Source organism: Talpa occidentalis, unplaced genomic scaffold (assembly GCF_014898055.3).
Source record: "Talpa occidentalis isolate TD23 unplaced genomic scaffold, MPIMG_talOcc4v2.1 talOcc4.8, whole genome shotgun sequence".
Taxonomy (NCBI): Eukaryota; Metazoa; Chordata; class Mammalia; order Eulipotyphla; family Talpidae; genus Talpa; species Talpa occidentalis.
The window spans coordinates 82881593-82907039 of NW_023605194.1; positions in this window are offsets into that span (position 1 = coordinate 82881593).

The window sequence follows — 25447 nt, forward strand, 5'->3', positions numbered from 1 at the left end:
GAAACCTGGATCTCCCCTGCATTTCTTTCTCTTTAAAGGCTGTTTCTTTTCTCAGATCCCACATTTCTCAGGACCTAATGTCAAGGATAATGTTCCTTATCCCCCATAGCTACCTCTCTAATTGTGGAAGTCATGTAGGGTCTTAGAGCTCATTGGAAAGCTATTTTTGAGAGAATCAGGAGGGCTTGGAGTCTTTTAGACAGAGGGAATGACATGATCTGACTTGCTTTTAAAAGGACAGTTCCCCATGCAATGCTGAGATAGACTGCAGGGACAAAAGGGTAGCAGCAGGCAAACAAGGAGACAACTGCAGTAACTCGAGGGAGGAATGAGGGTAACAGTGAAGGGAGGGTTGGGAGGTAAGATTTCAGATCTACCTTGAAAATTAAACCACCAAAATATTTTGACTAATTACATGAAATGTATGACCATGTATAGAAACTGTGAGAGAAAAAGTTAATGATGACTCAAGGTTTATAACCTGAGCAACAAAAAATAAATAAATAATGGAAGTGTCATTGCCAAATTTGAGAAGGCTTGGGTGGAACATATTTGGGAGGGAAGGTCAGGGATTTCACACACGGCCACACTAAGATTGAGCAATAAGATTGAGCAGGCTGCTGTATCTCTAAGGTGAGATGCAGGCGACAGCTGTATGAGGTTGAAAACAGGGAAGAAGTCTAGAGTGATATAAATTTAAGATATAAGGGATTTTCAAGGATAATTGTGATTATATCTGACTTTCACCTTTAACTGACATTCGAGTATAATCCCAAATGAAGTCCTATTCCTTTATACCTTGTATTATTACTTTGAAAAATCATAACTAATAATTACTAAATTCAGTAAGAGATATATCAGAATTAGCATTTGTTCTAATTGCTTTAATCAAGCATTTTAAAATAGAAAAGAATCATTTTCTACCTATTGTAATAAAAATTTAACTTTCTAAGTTGATGTCAGTTGAGCTTGACTGTGAAACTCTTTGATTAGGGGCCAAAATGAGGCAAAACTTAAAAGTTTGAGTAGATCTGATTTTACTGCAGTGGGTCACCTAGTCATTTGCATAAAATAAAAATATGGATCCATCTTTAAGAGGCAAGATGCCTGATCTGGCAGCATGTCACTACAGTAACTATGTGGATATTATCCTGTTACCATGATCAATTGAGACTATCTAGGCAAATAATACAGGCCCCAACAGAAGTGCTATTTAAAGAACATGAGAATATTCATCAGATATTGAACTTAAAGGTCCCTTATTATTTACCAATGATGCATCACAATGTTTTCTCATTGCTGATTGAAGAATAAAACTTTCCCTATCTACTAAAATAAAGAACTAGCATTGGGCCTCCCCTGGTGGTGCAGCGGTTGAGCGCTGGGCTGCAAAGCTGCCTACAGCCTCTGCAGTGCCGGTTTGATCCTGGCCACCAGCGAGGGTCCCACATGGCACGACAGACCTCTCCTGCCACGCCCACTGCTCCCCTCAGCAGTGTATTTTGGTCCATCTGCCTGTTCTCTTCCCCGATCTGGCTCTGGTGAATTCTCTCACCCTCCCGCGCTTCTGACTGTACCCAGTGCTTGTATAAATAAATAAATAAATCTTTAAAAAAAATAAAGAACTAGCATTGATTAAAAATTATACCACTCCTCCCAAGCCTAAAAGGAAAAAAACACAAAGAAAGAATCCTAAGTCGCTATCAAATGCAAAATTAGATTGAGTTTTGTTTAGGGAAGGAGAAAAGAAAGGACAGAATTAGTTTTAATAGTATGTGTTCAGTATACAAAGTTGGATAGTAAATGAAAAAAATCAAGTGATTATTATTTAACAGGGAAAATACTGTGCCTATTTTGCCAAACAACCACAGAAAACATCTTATTCCTTGAAGGAGCAGAGATATGTTGAAAGAACATTTAACAAATATCAGAAATCCAGACTATGCTCTTAAAAGGTCATTTGTGTTTTGAAGAAACATTTTAAAAAAATAACACTGATAAACAACAAAACGGACAACATTCCAAATGGCAAAATTGGATCTAGAGGTCTTGTACTTTTCCCCAGTTACAGTTCAGAACAGAATGTGAAATGAAAATATTACTATATTAGAAAATTTCTGTATTTGCCAGTGATTCAAAGTAATGAAAAGGCTAAATCTGGCCACCTGACAGATCTTGCTTTTATTAGAGTATTCTGGTTTGGTAAATTGGAACTTGAGGCAGTTTATCTTCAGTGCAATAATACCAGGTTATATGGAAAAATAATAAAAAGTGGTGTTTCTCTTTTTCTGTGAGCAATTTACTTTTGGAGGCTGAATAACTTGCTTCACATGAATTATGCAGTTCCCATTGTCTTACTGGTATAATGGAAGAAGGCAGTCACCACCACAGGATTTACTGAATCTGGGAACCAAAGGCAAAACGTATTTCCTTTGGCATTTGGAGAAGGGCAGAGTATGTTGAGCCGCATTCATTTCACACAACCTAAAATGCATAACTATTTAATTATTATAAAATATGTCTTAAAAAGAAAAACACAGAAGAGTTCCAGAAGGTACAGTATCTCACAAGCCATACATTCAGAGGAACAAAACTACATAATTTTTTTTTTTAGTTTTCCTAAAATTGAACTGAATCTCTACCTCAAGCTTTCAGTTCCCTTGAGAAAAGTAAACTTCCTCCAGTCACAGTCTGATCAGCCTGCTTATTGTATTATCTAAGATTTAAACCCAGCTCAGCTTGAGCTCCTCCCTATCCTTCCCTTCCTCCAGTAGTATGGGGTCAGTGTGGTGTGCTCAGTTTTGATCGGAGCTGGTCTTTCACCACCAAGATGTCTGACCACCCCATCACTGAGTGTGCAATCAGACGTCATGACTACGCCATCTCCACAGCTGTCATTCAGGGTCTGCAACCAGTACTCCCCCAGGCGGAAATACTCGGAGGCTGTTTTGTTCACCATCTGGGCTCAGTCTAGATGTCTGCTTCCCCATGCTGTGACTTGGGGCCTTCTGCAGACCAGCAGCTCTCAACATCATATCCACACTTCTCTGGGCCAATTTTGGGAAAGAATTTCAGTGATCTTTGTTCCCCAGTGGGGTTATAGTCTGGCCCATCTACCTTGCCAGTCCCTGCAGCCATCTCTGCCCAGCTCTCTCCACAAGTCTTTTTTTTGCCATATTTACAGTTTCTTAGTCAGCCACAACATAACTTAGGCTAGTACTTGTCTCTTTTGCCAATCCCTGTAACTGACAGAAGTTAATCATCTTCTCCCAAGGGATTGGAGGCAAATGGAGAGCAACACATACTAGCATCTTACTCTTATTTAATGGCCAAACTTGCCTCGCTTTACCATTATTTAGAGACCAGTTATCCTTAACAGTCCTCAATTCATACATTCTCCCTACATCACTCCTTTCTTATGCCTCATTGTAAGTTTTAGATGTGAACTGCTAATGTTATAACATCCAGTTGAACAGTTTATCTTAAGAACCTTCCACTCCTCTCATTTGGGACACCGATAGCCTTAATCTTTGTAAAATTAAGTAGAATCACCTGATTTAGAGAAAATAAAGTATTTAATACTTGCATTGACATTTTCTCTATCAATATATCTCATTGGTAAGAGCTTTGAAGTCAGACAAAAATTATTTTCAATTCTAGTCCTTTCATTCACTCAGCAAACATAATATTACATACTTACAAAGCACCAAAAAGTACAGTTGTCACTAGGGATGATAAAACAAGTATAGCACTTATTCACCATGAGTCTTACATTAATCAAAAACACCACAAAAGTAAAGACATGGTTATATATTGTGCGTCATGAAATCAAAATCAGTGATCCTAATTCCACGTAGGACTGAGATTTCTATAACGATCTTCTGAGAACTGAGAAAGGAAATGAGTTAACCAGCTGAAGACAGTAAGAAGGGTAGTAGGGGGGAGAACACCCTTGGCAGGCGAACTCCAATGAAAACGAGGTGCCTGCAGTGCAGACATCTATAGACAGAGTCAGCAGGGCCAGGCCACATATGCTCGGGAGGAAGGAGAGCCAGTGGGAAGTTTTCTCCCAGAGAGGAAAACAATCAGATTGTCATGTTCTTTTTGTTTTGTTTTGTTTTTTTTGTTTTTTGTTCTTTTTTTTTTTTAAGAAAACCTCCAGCTGCAATGTAGATAGGCAGTGACAGAGAATGTTCTGGTCATTTGTTTCTTCCTCTCCAAAATAAAGATAGTAATGCAAAGGGACTGCTGTGAGGATTAACCAAGACATGTCAAACACTTGGCACACCTGACACAGAGTAAATATTCAAAAAGTGTTGTTTTTATAATCATCAATGCACAATTTTATAAGATGAAGATTCAGATTATCACCAGGCATTAAGAGGAAAGATAATCAGCTTTGTAGTTGTATGCACATCTGTAATTAAGGATTTTCATTTATTGGTCCTGAGTTTCCTAATCCTTTCTGCAACAACATTCCTTCAGATGCAAAGAGGAATAATGCCACAGATCTTATAGTGCTACTATGAAATATGTTGGTGCATGTGAAAGCCTAGAACAGGGCCAGACAGTCATTTTGAACAAAGGTCTCCTCCCTCCCCTCTCCAGAAGAATGAACTCTCCAAGAGCTATTTGGTACATCTGTGAGGTTATATCATGTATAATTTGATGAACTGCTGCTTGATTATATTTATTGAAAGATTATTGGCCTGAAAACATTAATTCCATTTCCCAAAGTACCCAGATTACTATAAATTTGCAAGGCTGGAAGAAAGGACAAGGGAGGGAAATAAAATGAGTTGTCTCATTTTAGCAGAATGCTAGGCATCTAAAGCAAAATGGGACAAGAAAAGATTAGGAAATAAATTGCACAAATTTCCCAGTAATCATTTAACTCTTGGTGAAAAATAAAAAGGCAGACTCCTTAGCGTTGTCTTTGATACACACATTTTTAAACTTATATTTCTCTAAAGGAAAAGTTGTTTAGAGGATAATTTACAGATGCTTCCAAACTGCTAACTACTTTCATTTTGTTAGTTTTATGGTCAACAAGTCTCTTCCAAGAAAGGAAATGAATACTCAAAATCTTTAACAACAAATCTACTTTTCTGTGAGAGACACCGTAATTGAACAAATGGGAATAAATTCAGTCATTTCCATGGCCTTTCTGGTCAACCTTATCCTCTATAGTATAAATTAGAGTGGCAGATGCACTGGAAGTTTTCCATGCTGGTTTGTTAAAAGGTGAGATGCATGATGCCTGCAATATTGCAAACCAGACAGGGGTGATTTGGCCTTTCCCAGGTCTATGGGCCAGCACTAAGCATAATTTAGAAGGAAAAGGCCTCTTACCCAATCACTCAGTCATTCGGCCCATAAATCTCAGAGGCCATTTAGATTTCATGTAGGTTCTGGGAATGTGGTTCAGTGCCAGCATTCACAGCTACAACATAAGGGCAAAAGCCATCAGCAATCATATAATCAGAGGCATCCATTTTATAAGTGAAAACTCAGAAGTCTTTTCCCAAAGGCTTAAGTCTTTGAGAAAAATTTAAAACTAAAACCACGGTGATTATCCTCCATCCAAACAACAAACCAAGCCCAAGTAACGTAGACAATAATGAAATATTTTCTTGCCTACCAGCTATATTCTCTAATTTCAACTTCAATTTCAAGCATTACCATTACTTTGTCTGCAGACCTCAGAGTCATTGTTTCAAAAAAAAAAAAAAAAAAACTTTGCATTCTCTGAAATTGAGATGCATCCTATAATTATTAAGTACATTTAACAGTGCCTGCTTTTCTGTACTGTTGATTAGCCAACAATATATCTATGGAGCACTAAAATCAAGAGTCAAGAAAAAACAGATTCTTTTTAACGATAGGAAAACAGGGACTCATCAGAAGTAATCCAAATCCACACAGTAGCTGAGAAGTAAATGCAGCAAGAAAGCAGACTCATGTGACACTGAAGCCCTGAGGTCTTTCAACCAGCCTGGAAATTTCAGTAACAGTCCATGTCGCCTCACGGACCTTTCATCTGCTGTTTGCTCTGGATCTGGCCACCCTGGTGCTCTCCCTAAAAATGATTCTATGAGGAAGTGCACTTCCTTCACTGGGCAGAGTCATGCATGTTAGATGGCACAAGTCATGGAACACAATTTCATTCATTTTATCTCTGTGACTGCTTCAGAAGTGAGCAAAGTCAACTGCAAAGGATGGGTTTCCCCTGGACACTGCAATGGGTTCAGGTTGGAACAATCCATGTAATGTTCAAGAATTTTGCTAGAAAAGTGTGGATGTCTATGACCTTTCCTGCCCTGAATGTGAATGCAGAAGCTCATAGCCCTGATGACAGCTGGCAGTCATTCACAAGCTCGAGCGATACCAGCCTGCAATCAAAGCAGACACATGACAAAAGGCAAAGCAGAGACAATCACAGAGAAACTGAGCCAAAAACATTACTGTGCCAAGTCTAAATCCTGACCTGACTCCAGTGGCTGCATTTTCCATTATTTGCAGCCGGTGAAAAAATTCTACCCCTTAGGTTGAACTCTAGGTTCAACCAATATCAAGACCATTCAAACCAATCATCTTTAAGATGGCCAAAAGCTCAACAGAACCTTATGTCCCATCTAAGTCCAAATGCAAACATGGAACTCTACTCTCTAATATAATTTTATAATCAAGTGTTCCAGGAAAAGTCAATTTATATTTTAGCTTATAGTCTATGATTTTTCAAAAATTTGATAATGGTGACAAATCTCATGCATATCTTCAGTAGTGATTCCATATACATAACAGAAAATCAAATTATTGTACTTTCACATGAGTTCTATTGTTATGTAAGGTCAAAGTATATTTTAAAGTCCTCAATCAATAGTAAATAGGGAAAATTGTGGATAAAGTATTCCTCTGATATCCCTCATAGTTTTTTTACTCATTACCCCAATACAGACACCCCCATCCTTGCGTTATTGTAAGCCCAGTGGTCCTCAAAGTTCTGCCTGGTTCACTGGTTCTAGAGATACCCCCGATATGTCCTCTCTTCATCCTCTACTAGAAGAGAACTAGTTTGTGTTCCACTTACAAAATACTTTGCCTCCAACATCACAAGGTTTCATATTTTCACATCAATTTTAGATGTGCTATTATGATTATGTGCTATTATGATGACTGGACTCACTCCCCTCCCCCAGCCAGGCCTCCTCACTCCCCCTAATAATGTATAGTCATTTTAAGAGTGACCATTTGTACATAAAAACAACATGTTCATTTTCTAGCTAGTCTAAATACTACAAATTTCCTTACAGTCAGAAGTAAAGAAGCGAAATGAAAACAATCTGGATAGTTAAGTATTTGGAAAGTAAGTGGAAGGTTTCACACATCCCTTAAATCATACTGTACATATTACTGTCAACCATGTGAGAGAACTCTAAGAAATAAAGATCTTCAGGTCCTATCTCTCACTCGTTTGTTCTGCTCCAACTTTTTTATGATCTTCCCATAATGGAATTATAACACAAATATCTAACAAAAACTTTTTAGTCAGCATTGCTGATATAATAAATAACTCCTAAATCTCACTGGCTTTTAACAACAAAAATTGATTTCTTGGTCCTGTTATGTGATGGAGGCTGTGGGTTGGTCATAACCACTGCAACTTCCATCAACTCTCTATCAACACTTCCGTGCTACAGGTCTTGCTCTGGGACACAGACTGAAGGACTGGCTGTTTGAGACATGTTGTTTTTAAGGCACAGAGAATGAAGCAGGAGCCAAACACACAATGGTTCTTTAAGCTTTTGCCAGAAGGTGGAATAATTTGCAACTCATTTGGCCAAAGCAAACAGCACAGCCAAGTTCAATTTCAGGGGAGAGAAGTGTATTCCTTCTACAGTAGAGGATACCACAAGTTACATGGAATTGGGCATAATGTCTAACCTCTCAAAATGAAGGGTGGAATATGTCACCAGGGACAAAAATGTGAATTACCCAGAGAAGGAAATCTTTTTCTCCTGGTTATTTAATTTAGTTCTCTGTGGCACAATGGTTAGATGGGGTCCAAACCATTTCCCATTACCTGCTTGGCATAACTGGGTTACATTTCCCTGAGCATTACCTAAGCCTTGTGTCTGAGTTCTGGTGAATGAAATGTAAGCAGAATGATGTCAGGCACTGACACATTTGTCCTCTAAAATACTCACACACAACTCTCCATTGTCTTTTTCTTCCAACTACCCAGAGAAGTCCAGAGATACAGACGGAAGGAGCCAGTCTGAATCACTGCTTGAAGGAGAGCTGTCTGAGGGCACACATGCCAGACCCTCACGTGGTTAAGAAATCAGCTTTTATTGCATTAAATAACTGATATTTTCATTGTTTTTCTTGGGGGAGAGCTTATTTGGGCTAATTCACTGCACAAATCTAAAGACCTCTTCATTTTTATATTCATCTTAGGGAACTGACAGTTTATCTGTATGTGAGCTATCCCAAGTTATATTATTTTTATTTTACTTTATCTAAGTTGGTAGATCACTCAAAGAAGGGATTTCCAGATTGAGGGAGAATGCTTGTATATTCGAGCTACTCCTAAAATGTAACACATCCAGGTATTATACCCGGATCCCCCCAATAACAACACTAAGTCCCTTCAGGATGCTGTGGAGAAATCAACATTTACTACTTACCAAAAAATCATTTTCTCTGAAAAAAAAAGCTAGATTTCAAGGTCAGCATCAATTCCAGAAATAAAGTTCTTATGTCATAAGGAGGTAGCAAGCCAGGACTTGCATCAGCAAATGAGCACAGAAAACAATGGCCCACAACCCAGGTGGGCCTCTGGTGGTACACTTTTGGTTAAGAAATAAATGAAGGGTGAATAGATGTATTTATTTCTTACTCCAGGCTTAAAACCCATCTGAAGTGGTATGATTAAGATCAGAGCAGTTAAACCAGCATCTACCCCGCAACTTTGTAATGAGAATTAAATGAGTAAAGCATTTAGAATAGAAGCAGGCACATAATAATAAAAAAAATGATAATTTTTTTAAAGTGTCCCATTTTAGAATTAAGGAATTTGAGACTCAGGTAAACTATTTTTCCAATATCAGGTGACAAATGACTAACATAATTAGAATTCAAATTGAGAGACCATTAATTCTTTGAATGCTATATGTCTTTTCAAACATATTGGTAAGTACCTAAACCAGACTTTAAAACCAGGATACTGTTCTTTCAGGAACAAAACTATTATTCTCCCAGTTACAAAAGTCCTTCTGGTTTGAAGGCCACCCAAAACTGAAATCTCTCTCATAGGACTCAACATGTTTTTGACTCTAGAACCCACAAAATTTAGCATATTTGTGTTAGTGATGACAACTGACTCACTCTTACTCCCAAGATAGACCATCCTTAAGCGTCTCCCTAGGTAAAGCTAGGGAGCCCTAAATGAACTATGTAATGAAATGAAACCCACTGGAAGAATAGTATTTAAAACAAAATGTCAACCTTGACTATTCCATAGATAGCACATTAATGAGGTTACCTACACGGAGAAAGAGCCCAGTCTTCATTTCTCCTGGTTTCTGTACTTTTCTTCTGGGGAATTTCTCCTTTGCCTCTTGCGACTCATAAGTTTCAAAATGAGAAAGTATATCCATTCTTTTTAATATAATGCTTCTCTTCCCCAAGTGTTTTCCTTTAAGGATAATAAATTTCTTATTGGAAATTGAGTCTTGACATAAGACTTCTCAATTTGCTAGGAAGGGAAATATACTATGGAAGTAGGTGCTAGAGCAGAGCAAAGCTCCATCTCATGAGCCCAGGGTTTAACAAAATCAAGACTTGTCTAAAGAAAATCAGGGAAATATTAGTCTAGTGAAAAACAAAATAAAATTCTTGCCCGCTCAGTTTCTGGCCCGTCTTGTTAAAATCTGCATTGCTGGAGGATCTGTGAAGAAGAGCAATTCTTGAACATCTAGTGCCAACTCTGCCATTTATCTTCTTCACTCACAGACCCCCTCACAAATATTTACTGGTTGTAAAAAACCTAGGCTTTCTCTTGTATCCTACACATACCATTTTATCTGCGCAAAGACTCTCATTCCTGTCTTTGCCACATAACAGTTTCGTGTGTGTGTGTATTATATATTTTTCATTTTAAATTGACGTACTTTGGTTTTGATTGTATGTGACTGCATGTGATTCAAAGTACAGGTTCACACCTCTTCAGTATATGTTACCACACCACACCCACCACCAAAGTACCAGTTGTTGCCTAACCGTTTCTAAGCTCCATCTTGGTTTTGGCTTAAACGCCATGTTCCTACCACTCACAACATCCACACCCAGCTGATACCTTGGTAATTCAGTCAACAATGTCTCTTTCTAATAAACCCCAAAAGGACAGTGTGATATCTATCACATGCAAAAGGCTCTTAATAAATATTTATAGTATGGATTAAAATTGCATTGGCAAGTGGGATATTATAATTTTAAAAAAGCTTAATATGTGAATGTCATGTTCTGCTATTTAAACTTGGGATTAATATTATAGAAGATTTCCAAAATAAACAGTTTGGACAAAACATGCATCTTCGCAATTTGAAAAGCTCACCCCAAAATCTGAGGATTGGAAGAAGTGGAGCCATTTAACATTTGGTTAAAAGACATAAGGCAAAAAAAGATGATATGCCCATTTTTCTATTAAAGCATAATTTTTTTGGTATTCTGCACAATTCTTTACACTCTAGTTACAATGGTATATGTGGGTAGGAAAAAAGCTCTGACATTTTATAAGTCAACGGTCTGGTGAACAGTGTTGAAAGTGCTGGATTGAGACTCATATTTAAATATGTGTTCAGTAATTTTGCCTGGTTTCCTATTGTTGTTTTGTACATCCAAGACAATCAATCAAAAAATACAATAAAATTCTGATGAGAGGGCAAGAAATAACCTTTCATGACAATGTCTAGGCCACATATGATTTGTTTCCTGAAATTGAGGTCCTAAGTGACAATTCTGTTTTTGACCTTGTATTTCTTCGAGGTTTTATGTCTGTGCTTGTAATGAGTTGCCCAGCCTTGGTCTTGGTCTCTCCTGTTCTGTGGCATGTCATTATCTCTTTCTTGTTTCTCTTCTGTTGTTTCAGTCTATGATTTGCAAGGGCTTGTTCTTTTAAAGCACTTTGTTATCTGACACAGATAGCTTTTTTCCTAGGTATTTTCTCTCCACAATTCTACTTCCAACTAACCAGAGAAAATGTCACTTGAAATATATGGGCCTGTTTTCTCCTCTGATATGGGAAAGAAGTATATTTACAGCTAGATCCACTAAATAAATCCAGAGGAAAAAAACCTTAAGAAAAAAAAAGCATTAAAATTTCCTGTAAGTTTTCTAAATTAGTAAACATAGACACCATTTAATTTCTAAATACAAAGGAATCACTTACCATTTTTCCACAATGCCAGAAAGTGGGGTAATCCTCTTTTAATAATGTACTTAGCAGAGAACTGTTATAAATAAATGTGTTAAAATTCTGATGTTGTAGGACTATTTCTTAAAATATAAATAACAGAACGGAACATTAGCTGATCTGTCCCTATGATTTCAAAGTCAGTCAAGTGTCCTGAACTCTTCAGGAAGTTATTATAAACAGCAATGGTCGTCACATTAAACTACTTTTTTAAGTTGGAGCTTTCTCCTTTTTTTCCAAGATCCAAGTAACTGGGAACTGATTAAATATAATCTAGATGGTATCACTTCCCATCTAGAGTGTAATCAACAGCTTCCTAATGAATTCAGTCTTTCTCTTCATTCTGACTTTTCTCCTGAAAATAGTTCTATAATGTTCCCTCCTCAGTCAACTTACAGTGATCCCCTAGCTTTTACAGTATCAGGTCCCATCTACTTTATCTTGTTTTAAAGACCTTCCAAGATTGAGTCTTCTAGTTTCCAACTGAGCTCAAATCAAAGTCTATGTTTCTATATCAGAGTTATTTATACAATTTCTAATATTACTCACTGTGATTTCTTGTAAGCTAAACAGATTCCCAAAATAACTCCCTTCTATCTACATGATTAATTCTTAGAAACAAGGACGTTTCACACATCTATTCTCTCCAGGGCACCAAATACATTAAGGAGAAAAGAACAAAGGAGTGAGAACTTTTCTTGCTAGACAAAGATGTATGTCTTTGCAGGTCCATTGAATAACGGAAGCATCCTAAGCATTTAGCATACATCTGTGCACAATAAGTACACAATGAATGTTTATCATTAGCACTATGTTATTTAATCCTCCCAACAATGTATAAGGGGATACAAGTGAAAGAGGACATGATTGTCCAAGAGACATACTAGGAAGTAGCACTGGAACATTGTGAACTGCAGTGTTTCCCCTAGAACTTGACAGAAACAACTCAAAAATGCTTTAAATAAAACATGAGGTTGTTATTTCAATAATAGAGTCCAGAATTGTAGTGACTCCAGGAATGGTTAATTCAGTGGCTCAATAACATCATCAAGGGTCAGGTACTCATTTTCTTTCCAACCTACCTTTTTTAGCTTGATGCTGAGGCTAGTATCCACCAGAAGCCAAACACCTGAACAGAAATTCCAGCCCAATCATCCAGACACAACCATCCAAACAAAGAACATATACTTCTCAGCCATAAAAAGTCTCCTCCAGAAATTCCCCAGCAGTCACTCAGTCCTGTCTCACTGGTCAATGCTTACAATAACGGCTAACAAGAAAAATGAGACCATAATGATTAGCTTGGGCACAAAACTATCCACCTCTCTCAGGAGCAGGCATAAAGCTAAGTTTCTCTGAAGTGTGTGGAGCAGAGAACCAAATCCAGGTTCTATAGAAAGGAAATAGAGGGGGGAAATGAATGGACGGGGGCGGTGAGAGGGGGGAATCAACAGGGCTTGCGTTCCCTATGCTGCCTCAATGATGAGGCAAATATTAAAGAAGTATCAATTGTCTAATGGAACATGCAAGTATCTATGATTATTACAGAGAAAGAGGGAAAGGTCAGGGAGGGCTGAAGAAGGGAGGGAAGAGAAAGGAAATAATGAAGAAAGTAAGGAAAGAAACAAGGGAGAGAAAGTCCAAGTGAAGGTCAGTTTGAGTCATGTTAACCATGTTTGTGTGTGTGTGTCTCCCTCCCACAGGCCATGGAAGTACGTACTAACAATCATAGAGCTCTGCAAGAGGGTCTGGCCTACTAGACAGGCTTTCAGGGGTTAAAGTGATTTCAATCCCATAGGGAAGAGATGGTAACCATTCTTAAGAGAGTGGACCATCAAGAGCTAATGAGGCTGTCAGCACCATGAGCTAAATCCAGGCATAGACAAATCAAAATGATTCGGCAGGAGGCATAAATAACAAAACAATGTCTTCTAGTAGGAAACTATAAAAAAGGGTGAAATTTGACTGATTTCATTCTTAAAAGTTATCGTCTACAACTACAGAGAAAGATAATTTCCTTAAAGAAGGGTGACAAAGAGGAGGAAGTGATGTTACTTAATGAATGTTTCATGTTTTACAGTATGCTAGGAATCCGAGTGACACCATAAACAAAAAAGTTAACTTAAACAGCAATTATCATTGAATACAGATAAATTTTAATAAATAGAGATTCCAGATTTGCATAGGCCTGTAATTCAAGGCTTACACAAAGATGGTCAGAGATGCCAAAACCATCTTGGCCAGTCCCATAGATGCTCCACAGGTTGAACTTGGCCTTTCTCTTTTTAAGTATTTTTCTGGACTACCAGAACATGTATAAACTAGCTCAAAGCAGAAGTGTGTCTCTGATGCCATCCTCTGTGCTTTGGAGCAAATGTGGGGACCCAGAAAGCTGAGGGTCATGTGCCACACATGCCATCTGGGGAGACAGAGCTCCTGGACAGAAGTCCCCACAACACCAATTATTAGTGTCCACCCTACCTGCTCTGACCCATTTAAGTACTCTCCTCTGTGAAATTAGGATAGTCTCACTGACTGACCTTTAAGATATAGAGGATAATTGTGTAAGATTTTAAACACTAAGTGCCTGATCCAAGCAACATTAGATGCCATTATTATCATATTAACAATTGTCAATCACTCATGAGCCTCCAACCCAATAAGATTTTCTTCTGAAAATGTTTTCGCTTCCTTTCTTCAGTGAGAGGTGTAACAAAGCATTAATAAAACTCTTCCAAATCCCTGGACATTAAGTAGGTCAAGATATCTAATCCCCAACAGTCTTCTAATAAAGCCAAGTCAGGACAACTGAAAAAGTCAGGGGTCAGCAGACAAGAATGAGTCTCTAGAAGTCCACTACAGTATCTGCTCCCTAGGAGCCCTGTGGTTATGTCGGTATCCCACACAGTGTTCAGTGGAAGCAATGAGTTTATTTAGAGTATCTATGCTCCCTTGCAGCAGCAAACACTTTCAATTGGCTATTGAATATGCCAGGCAATTTGCATCTCTAGAGAGCAAGTTAAGGTTGGGTTTCTGCTGAACGTTTTTTTAGAGTAACTAACACATCTGTCAAGGAACAGCTCTTAGGAAGAACGTGCTCACCACTTACAGATTTTTCTTAAATAAGTAAGCCAACCCTTTTCATTACTTATCAAACCATGGTTTGGCTGTTCTGAAGAAAGAACCTGGGGAAATGTGATTTTGGAAAACTCAGATCATTTTAAGCAGACCCAGTGATCCAGCTTGAACATGGCAATCCTGCCCCATGTCATCTGTACTCAGGCACATGGAGTACTTCATGACACCCCAAATGCATTCCTTAGGGACATCCTCTGCCATACCAGGGACTGCCAGGGAACTACGCAAATTGAGCTGTAGAGCCTGAGCATGGGCATCTCACAAATCATGAAGATGAATATACAAATTATACATCAATGATATCCCAGGATCACAGTAACATTAGTAATTATGGGTTTAGGAAAACTTGGCAGCATCAAATGGCATGAATGTCTGTACAGGGCTAGTGAATTGAACTGAGACTGCCAATTTTTGCAATCTTTACATTTGAGGCAAATTTTTTTCAATCAATTCCATTCACTACCTACAAAAAAATTTAATTCACATTTAAATCCCCCATCCTTAGCCAGTTGATTAACTAGTGTTTTCATTAAATCCTTTAGCAAATTGTGTCTTAGATAGTTCAGGTTACCATAACAAAATATCATGGAGTTGGGTGGCATTAAACATCAGACATTTATTGGTGATAGTTTTAGAAGCTGGAAGTCTGTGCCCCACTGCCAGCTTGGTCAAGTTCTAGCGAGAGCTTGCTGCCTGCTTTGCTGATGACCATCACTTTCTGACTGTGCCTTCACATCACAGAGAGAGCTCTCACCCTCAGAACCTATTCTAACCCTCATTATCTCACAAAGGCCCCATCTCCAAATACCATCACAATGAGGGGGCAGGCTTCACTGTATGAATTTCAGGGGGAAGAGAGTTTTCAATCCATCACAAAAGTATATGTCAACTGTAGCCTAAAAAAATGAAACTGAGTTACACTATTGAATGCCCACACCTGTTTCTATGACCAAATATTTGTATATAAATGTCAATAAGTAGTCCCAAAGTTTAAGGAAACAACATGAAATCACATTTATTCAATTTCCTTATCATTATGCAATAAATGGATGGATAGGAATCATGTTTCCTACTCTTTTAAAAGTAATTAGTATTTTTTTCTCCTTGCAGTTTCCTATTCCTGCCACATTTATTTTGCTGAGAATCACACAATAACTTTTTGTTGATGTGAAACAAAGAATAACGCACATCATAAGCATAGTAATTAATGGGTTTTCACAAACCAAACCTAAGTCACCAAAAGATAGATCAACAAAATAAAACAGCAGCATGACAGAACCAAGCCACCAACCACAGGCCCTCCCAGATTCCTGCCGTTACTCCTCTTAAGAGGACCTAGCAGCCCTAAGTTTAACGCCACTAATTCATTTTGCCCTATATTTTGTATTTAATTAAAGGGAATCTTACAGATGCTTTTGTTTTGTATCAGGCTTCTTTACTGTAACACTTTATTTCTGAGATACACGGATGTGGCTGTATGTTACAACAACACTTGGTTTATTATAAGAGCTGCAGAATATTTTGTTTCATGAATATGTCAAAAATAATTTACTCATTTACTGCAAATAGGCATTTGGTTAATTTTCAGATTGAATAATGCTAATACAAATATAATGATACATGTGTTTTGACGAATTCACACATTATGTGTTCATATTTATCAGGGAAGCTGCTGGGCCACTGAAAATACATAGTTTAAGGAGAGCTGCCCATTCCTCTGTGACTAGAGCAATTTACGACAACTGACGGAGTTTTCTATTTCCACATCCTTGCTAACACTTCCTATCTCGTTTTCCATTCTGCTGAGTGTGTAGATTATCTCATTACAGTTTTCACTGCGCTTTCCTTATGGTTAATGAAGTTGAGAGCCTTTTTTATGTGTTTACCATTTGGTTTTACTCTTTTGTAAAGTGCTTGAATATTTCTGCCCATTTTTCTACTGAGTTTTCTGCCTTTTTTTCTTACTTATATATAGGTATACTTTGTATATTCTGGATAAGAATCCTTTGTCAGTTACATGTGTTACAAGTATCTCTCCCTACTCTGGCTTTTTTTATTCCCATAACAGGGTCCTTTATTGGAACAAAAAATTCAGTGTTAACATCACCCAGTTTATTTTTTCTCTATTTGTTTTCCATCCTTTATAAGAAATCTTTGCCAGTGATAAGGTTCTCTTCTATTTATAGTTTTGTTGTTTTACCATCCACATTCAAAACCATAACCTGGAATTTTTATGCCTGGTTAAAATATTGTTTTATACAGATATTTACATGATGTGGCATTACTTGTTGAAAAGACCATTCTTTCCTCCATCACACATGAGTGCCACCTTCCTTATAGATCAACTTGATGTCCCACGGTAACTGTTTTGAGACTTTCTACTCTGTTTCACTGATTTATGTATCTTTACAACACTATAATACCCCAGTTACTATAGCTATAGCTTTATATTGCCTTGATACCTGGTAATGTGAATACTCTAGGTTTGCTTTATTTAAAATATTTCCTTGTCTATTCATGTGCTGTGAACTTTCATGAAGTTTATAGAATTGGCTCATCAGTGCTTACACACATACACAAAAAAAAAATACTGCAGGAATTTTGATTATGATTTGCATTAAATCTATATAGAATTATAGAGAGCTGACATTTACTATACATAGTTTCCCAATCTATGAACACAGCATTTCCTTCCATGTGCTTAATCTTAATTTCTCTTATAAATGTTTTATAGTTTCATTTTCATTAGTTTCACTTCTAGGTATTTGAATTATTTATGCTGTTGCAAATGACATTTTTTTTAAAAAAGCCCTTTCCATTTGTAATTACTTTATGCTGGTATACAGGAATAGAATTAATTTTATACATGTCAATCTCATTTCTAGCAATCTTGCTAAATTCACCTATCAAGTTTTTAACTTTGTAGTTTCTTTCAATCTTTTTTGCATGTAGAGTCATATCACCCATGAGTAGTGATTATTTTATTGCTTCTCTAAACCTTTGAATTTCAAGGAAACAGAATCATGATCTCATTGGATTTCTCCTTCCATTCGGGAGAAATGGACCTGATAATACCTGCCTAGCAGTACTTCATCATTGCAATGGACAAGTGAATTCTATGTAACTTTTGCTCTTTTCCTTCCAAATGGGAGTTTGTAGTACAGCTAGTCTATCTTTGACCCATCATTAGTTGAGGGAGATAACTTGGCTGTGAGTTCCTAAATGGCCAGGCTGCCAGAAGTAACAGTCCACATCTCCAAAAGACATCAAGCTGGTTGCAGCAAATGCATAGGTTTTGAGTTGCTTCCCTTAAGCTGGGGGTCTGTATAACATTATTGATAATTCTATATTCTTCAATATTGTTCTTCATTGGTCACTTATCTCCCCTGGCTGTCCACTCATCTTTATGTCATTGGTATCAGCAGCAGCTCTTTCTCTGCCCAACTCTACGAGAGAGTTCTTCCCAGATTTTTTTGCTAGGTCTCTTCTACTTGTTTTCTTCAGTTCCACTGTTATTGATCTTATCTTAGGACTAGCTCCAAGTAGCTTATATATGAGATACCTAATCATTTTTTCCCATTGCAAGAAAGTTCCCTCATGAAGGTCAACCAGAATTTCAAAAGTAGCCTACTCAATATCAAAATCATAATTCCTTAACAAAACAGTTTTTCTGTTCTTTTCTATATTTTCTAAATGATGATACAATTATTTTCATTTATAATGCTCAAAAAATATAACTTGCCTTTTGGTTTTCTCTTCCTCATTCCTTCAGCACCTATATACAATTGAAAGACACTGATCCAACACCAAGCACCTGAGGTAGCAGAGGAGAAACATGCCGATCATGCCCTCCACAAAAATGGTTGTCAACCACTATCACATTTGTATCTCACTTCTGTTCTTTATTGGTCACTGCAATTATCTCAGGATTATCTCTCACCAAATTCTCAGTAACTCTTGGTTTTTCTGTAAGAGTCCCTTGACCTTCAGTCATTCAAACAAACAATTAAAGACCACTGTCCTTGAGTTGACAAAATTCTTTTTTGTCAGACACTGAAGACTCTAAATTTCTGGTATTTTTTTCCAACTCTGAGACTCCCACCCTCTTTCATTTCAGTGGGTAGTCTAACAAACTTGTTTTTCTTTCTATTCTGTCTACATTATATCCTCTACAAACTCTGCCTCATTTACAATTCTAATGATTGCTTAACTGACTTGCCTACAATTGTAGCCCCTTTTCCAGAAGGATATGTGAGTTTCATTTTCCTCCCCCGCTCATTTTAGAAATATTTCAATTTCTTACAATTTAGGGAGGTTTTATAAGCTGAAACAAATATAGTTTCCACACTGGAAAGTCATAAATAAGCTTCTTTGAATTCTGAGTTTACAAATTCTAAGATGTTCACTACTGGAACCATTAAAAGTCTATCTTCTCATGAACAGTGCACTAGTCATAAAAAAAAAAATCAAATCCCATCCAATCAACAAAGGTGTTGTACTATGTCTTTTCTTGAAGGAGGAGTGGTAAGGAAATTTATATAACATGAGGCAAGTCAAAAAATTATAAAATCCTCTCTCCAAAGATTTAAACCATATGACAGTTCATTTCTCTTTCCCTGCCCACCACACACACATCCAGTTGTCTTTTTTCTGTCTTTCTTTCTCTCCTCCTTCTCCCTAATTACTAGCTCCCTTCTACCCTGCCTCTACATCTTGTTCTTTAAAACCAACCCAAATGTTGATATGTCCCCTGACTCAATACTTCTTTTTTCCACAAAGCCTTGCTCATACCTGACCACCCTCAAAGATCACCCCATGTAATACCTGAACTTCCCACTTGCACTGATTCCTAAGCATTGCACTTTAGCTCCTATTCTGACTGCCTGGTGTATACACTTTTGACTTCACTGTAACCACCTCTGTCTTAACTCATCCCATCTTCTCAGCTTGACCCACAACCTCCTCTGCTCTCAGACTGTATAAATTGGTTGAAACAAGACTTGACTGACAGATTTAGAGCTTCCACATTATCAACTAGATTGTTTAACCTATAACAGGGGTGCCACAAAAGTTAAATTTCACAAAATTTTAATTTATGCAATAGAGCACAAATTTGGAATCATGTGTATTACATAAGTACAATTGTATTCCCTGTACCTATGAAAATATTTACAGTCAGGGAAGCTATGTACTAGCTATATTTTCTCTCAGTTGTTTATTCAATTTTATTCCCCATAAAATGGGATTACGATTATACTTATTGTGACTACTCACAGGGCTGGTAGGAGGTATGGTTAATTAACATTTGGAGAATGCTTAAAAATTTTTAGCTAAAGATATTCCATGGGTCTAAATCCCTGTATTTTATTCTCTAATAGTAGAGTGGTCTGGTTTGTCTGTTTGCATTGAAAATTGAAAGGCCATAAAGAATGGAAGCACATAAAAGACATTATGAATGTTTTCCTTAGATGCATTTATTCTTCAGATTTTAGAGATACTCATTTTAATACATATTTTGGAAGTGTGTTTAAGGCAGGGATGACTTCTGAATTATGGAACAATTTTCCTGAATTACTGCTAGCTGCTAGTATGAAAGTCAACTATTTTCTCTCATGAAGATTTCTTAAACCATACTAAATAAAGGAGCAACTTCTCACCACTTTCATTTAATGGCTAATTTAATTTTAAATATGCGCATCAATGAGGTGCTGTTATTATCTAAAAGTAATCATAATAATAACTTCTAATTAGGTGAATCAGATGCTTCTTTTCTAAAATTACATTATAAAATCTGTAAATTACCTGTTAGAGTTTAAGTACATATGCACATATCTTAACATATATAAGGTCCAGCATGTATATTCATAAATGCCTTTATTAAAATCAGGCCAAGATATCAATAACATAACAGAGCACTAATAATAGGGATACTTTCATTGAGGGAGAAATATCACTTCTATGAAATCTAAAGAGATCCCCTAATCAAAATAAATTTTAATATAATCTCTCCTGTAAATAGATGGAGATATTGTTGCAAATATCACTATTTACTACATAGATATATGCACATATACGTGACACCAGCTTTCATGGTAGCTTCTTGATCAAATATAAAATTTTAGCAGTATATATTTTCATATTTCTTGGAAAAAAGATTGACAAATTAAAGCACAGTTTAATCTCCAAAATCATATAGTCTAAACAAAACAAGTTTACCTCATAAGGTATGCCAATGAGCCCATCAATCAGAAGCAGTTCTTTTATTTGTATGTTCCTAGGAAACATTGATTTAAAACAATTTAATAGCAACAGCCTATAAAAACAACACTAGGTTATTGTTAGAGACATGTTGCTTGAATATTTGATATCCAATTTTAAAGGCTTAATTGAGTCTTATAAATAACAACAGCAAATGCTTACTGAGCTGGGTCTCCAGCTGCCCCATCCCCACTCCCAAAACAGGCTCCACTTAGGTTAGTGTCTCCTCGAGCTGTTCAGCCCGGTCCCTTTTAAAACTGACTAACTAGAGACAGAAATGAAGCGCTACACTGAGAGCACCTACAGCACTGCCATCTCCACACCTGCTCACTTTCTAGTTGCAGTCACACCAATGCAGTCAAGCTGGTGTCTTCTAGGCCCTGATATTTGTTAACGAAAGAATAGAACAGGATGCCCCGGTTCCTTTTAATTCTTGACAACCTTTATCTTAATGACACCCTCCAAAGCTATTTTAAACCAGATTCTGTTTTCCTCTCTCAACAAACTCTTACCAAATCCCTATTTCTTTAAGATTCCATTGATAGAGTGTTTCTGGCCTTTACCCAATTAAGTCTTCACAAAGCTTTACAGAGCTACTTCCAGCCTGCAATGTCTATACTGCCAAGGCCCCTCCAATCTAGCCCTTCTCAATGTCTGTTACACAGAACTGTGTTCCCAGGGGATGGTAATAGGTACCATGCAGAGAAATCTCTCTGTACTACAGGAATTCTGAAAGGTTTTAACATTGATATGCAGCGTGATACTTCAAGATGGGGATGAGATGAGTACTATTCCCCATTCTGATTTTAAGACTGATGCTCTTGCTTCATAGAGCATTTCATAGGAATAGTGACCCATAAGGCATCTTTGTGTCAAGTATTGTAAGCAATTTTTCTGAAATAAAATATACTGATGTGTCTACCTCCCTGCTGCTATTTTTCTCTCTAACACTCAGAATGTTTAATCCACAAAGGCAGACAAGCTTAAGCTCAGTTCTAGATACACAGAGGTCTGGGATGACTCAACATGAACTCATACCGCCGTTCTTTCTAATGTTTCAAGGGGCTCAAGTACTGGTCATGGGGCCTCTGCCAAACTGCTGAGACTAAATCCAGATTTGGCAATGTTGTCCCATAATGCTCTCTGTACCCAGCTCCAAAGGATAGCAATCTATAGACCTGGAGCTTGGAGTTTCTCATCCTTCCAAACTCTCTGTTTTGGTCAAGAGACAATCTCTGAATCCTGACTCTCAGGATGGAGTCCTAGCTACTGTCACCTACAAATCTGGATCTCTGGATATCAGATGTTCCACCTTGGCTGCTGTACCTGACACTGGTTTTTATCTTTGCAGTTATCCATATTACCATCTCAATTATTTTTGTGATATCAGGCTCTACCTGTAGATCTGCATTCTCAGTTCTGGCAGCAGGGTTTGCTGCTAATTCATATGCTCATTACTATGGACATGTCCAGAGCACCAACCCCAGGTCTTCTTGAACAAATTGGCTCCACTCTTCTAAGCCCTACCCCAAGCTACTGTACTGACAGTAAAGAGATAGATTTGAAAAAGAAAAATTAGCAAACATAACAACAATACAACTTCCAACTTATTACTCTCAATGGAGAATTTTTACTATTAAACCTAGACTCAAAAATTGTATCACCACCCTAGAAATGGTATCTAAAGAATTTTACTCAAGAACATTTTCTGCAGTGAAGAAAATGTCCAAAAAAAATTTTACAGCTTTACTGAGGTATTAACTGATACACAAAAATCTACCCATATTTAATGTACATGATCCGATGGGGTCACATACATGTGCTCACACATCATCACCACAGTAGTCTCAAAATTAAACTGCCAGTTTGGAATGTAATTGGGTAAATTTCCTAACAATATCCCACTATTCCCTTCAAAGTGTAGAAATTTGGGGACAGATGTCTATTGTCTTCTGATGCAATCCCACTCATTGGTTCTACATCAAAATGTAACAGTTTCTTAAACCATAAAGAATCCCCTGAGAAAATATCCTCATATGCAGTTATAGAATTATGAGATTTAAATGTGAAACTTTGGTGAAATATTTTGAAATGTTTACCAGTCTGTTTTTAACTCTCTCAATCTGGGACCTAATTCTGAGACAGGACTATTCCAGCACCATCCACACAAATTGTTTCCTCACAGGAATAATGATCCATCAGAAATGATAATGAGAACTCATCTTACTTAGACCATCACCATAAAAATATGGAGCCGATGGCTGGAGGCCTTGCCCATGCCCCTTCCACACCCTTCCAAGTACTAGTCCCTGCGACTCTGTGGCTGAGGGCTCCGATGTTTCAGACCTCAGAAGACTGCCAACAGACATGGAATTCACCTCCAGGAGCTGCCATCCGTGACTCTCAAGAATTGATGTCTAAATGACCCAACTCCCTCAATTCACTGGTGGGGTAAGTCTGATGTGTAAGTTTTGATCCATTTTATGGTTTTCTCAGGGGACTGACCTCCACTTATACACTGCTGGCTTAATAATGTCCTTTGCTTACACAGACAACTCAGAAATATTGCAGGCTCAGGTCCAGACCACAGCAATAAAGTGAATACTGTAATAAAGTAAGTCACATGAATTTTTTGGTTTCCCAGTACAGATAAAATGTGTTTATCCTATACTATGGTTTATTGAATGTGCAGAAGCATTGTGTCTAAAAAATGTACATGACTCAATTTAAAAACACTTTATTGCTAAAAGATGTTAATCATTGAAATGCAATAAAGCAGTGTGTAAAGAACAGGATTACCTGTAATTGGCTCCCCCACACTTTGCTCTGTATATTTTCCCATAATCTTCAGCCTCAGGTATGAGGATTCTTGCTGTTGTCTAGTTCATCATCTACCTAATTTACTCAGGTGGAACTGGTTTGCTTCAGAAAGTCCTAATTGATACACATAATCCTGGGGTGCTTGTTGATAAAACCCCCTTTCACTTTCAAGTGTCCTGATTTTGGTGATAAATTATATTGTCACCCAATTTTGTCTTTTTTCATTTGCTAAACTGATGGATAGACAAGAAGCTTATACATTTCTCTGCCAATCATTACAGTCTTCCATCTAAGACTTACCTAATTTCCCTAGTTCCTCTATCCCAGTTCTTCCCTGACACCTGAGAACTGACAAACCCATATCCTTGTATAACAAACTCTACAATTACTTACTGCCTTCACTGAGAATCACTTTTTTTCTGGTTTTATACAAAATGTGTAAAATTGGGGCTTTATTAATATCTCAAGGATATTACTTTTCAAAGATATTATTATATTAATAATACTATATTATTATGTTGATATAATATAATGTATTAATATATTAATATAATTATAATTAATATGTTGATATAATATATTGTTATATTTATATTATATTATTATATTAATACCTCAAGGATATTATTTCATAATGTTTCAAGGATAAAAGAAACTTGTCCAGTTGCATACTTTTAGGAAAACCCAAGTGATCTGAGCATTAAGGCAACCCTGGCAGATACGAAGGAAAAGAGAATAATCAGCTCCATGTGATCTAGAACAGTGAGGGATAGTTAATATCTGAGTCACGAGATCTACCAAAGGTGACAAAGATTCTATGTGGGTGTATGAAAAATAATACTATTTATTTTGAAATTTTATAAGCTGCTGTCATTTTTAGTTTGTCATCTTTGAAAATAATCTATATGAAGGAACAGCAAAGATTTCACAGAGAATAACATCTGCTCAGTGGCAAGTCACTGGCTAATGAATAGGAGTTCTGTTTCTCTGGTGCAAAATATGAGGAAGAATATTTAGATTTAGTTACAAAGATGAGAGAGCATATTGCAGTATAGAACTGAGTAAAAATCTACTTAATGGAAACACAGGTATTATGAAGAGAGCAGTAAGAAATATTTTACACCAGTGCACCTAATTATGTTTGACTAAGGAAGCTTCAGATCTACTTTTTCTCATTGCCTTTTTTAATATAATTGGGAAGGCATAATTTTTAAACTTGTCATGTTATCAATTTAGCTTTTGATTCAAATAAACAGACAAAAACTAGGGCCTCCCCGGTGGCGCAGTGGTTGAGCGCTGGGTTGCGAAGCTGCCCGCGGCCTCTGTGGCGCCGGTTCGATCCCCGGCTGCTCCCCGGCCACCGGAGGAGGGTCCCACATGGTGTGCAGACCTCTCCTGCCGCCCGCTGCTCCCCTCAGCAGTGTACTTCGGTCCTTCTGCCTGCTCTGCTCCCCACTCTGGCTCTGGTGAATTCTCTCACCCTCCCATGCTTCTGACTGTACCCAGTGCATGTAAAAACAAAACAAACAAACAAATAAAATAAATAAATAAAACATGCCTCTATAAAAAAAAAAAAAAAAAAGATTTAAAAAAAAAAAAAAAAACAGACAAAAACTAAATACACATCCACTGTCTCTATTATTGAGGGATTTCTTAGGAGACATGTCAGTATGTTTAAGTAAAAATGATCCAAAAAATCAATTATAGAAATAAATGGAATTTCAATATGCCTTTTCCATGTACATTATTTATTAA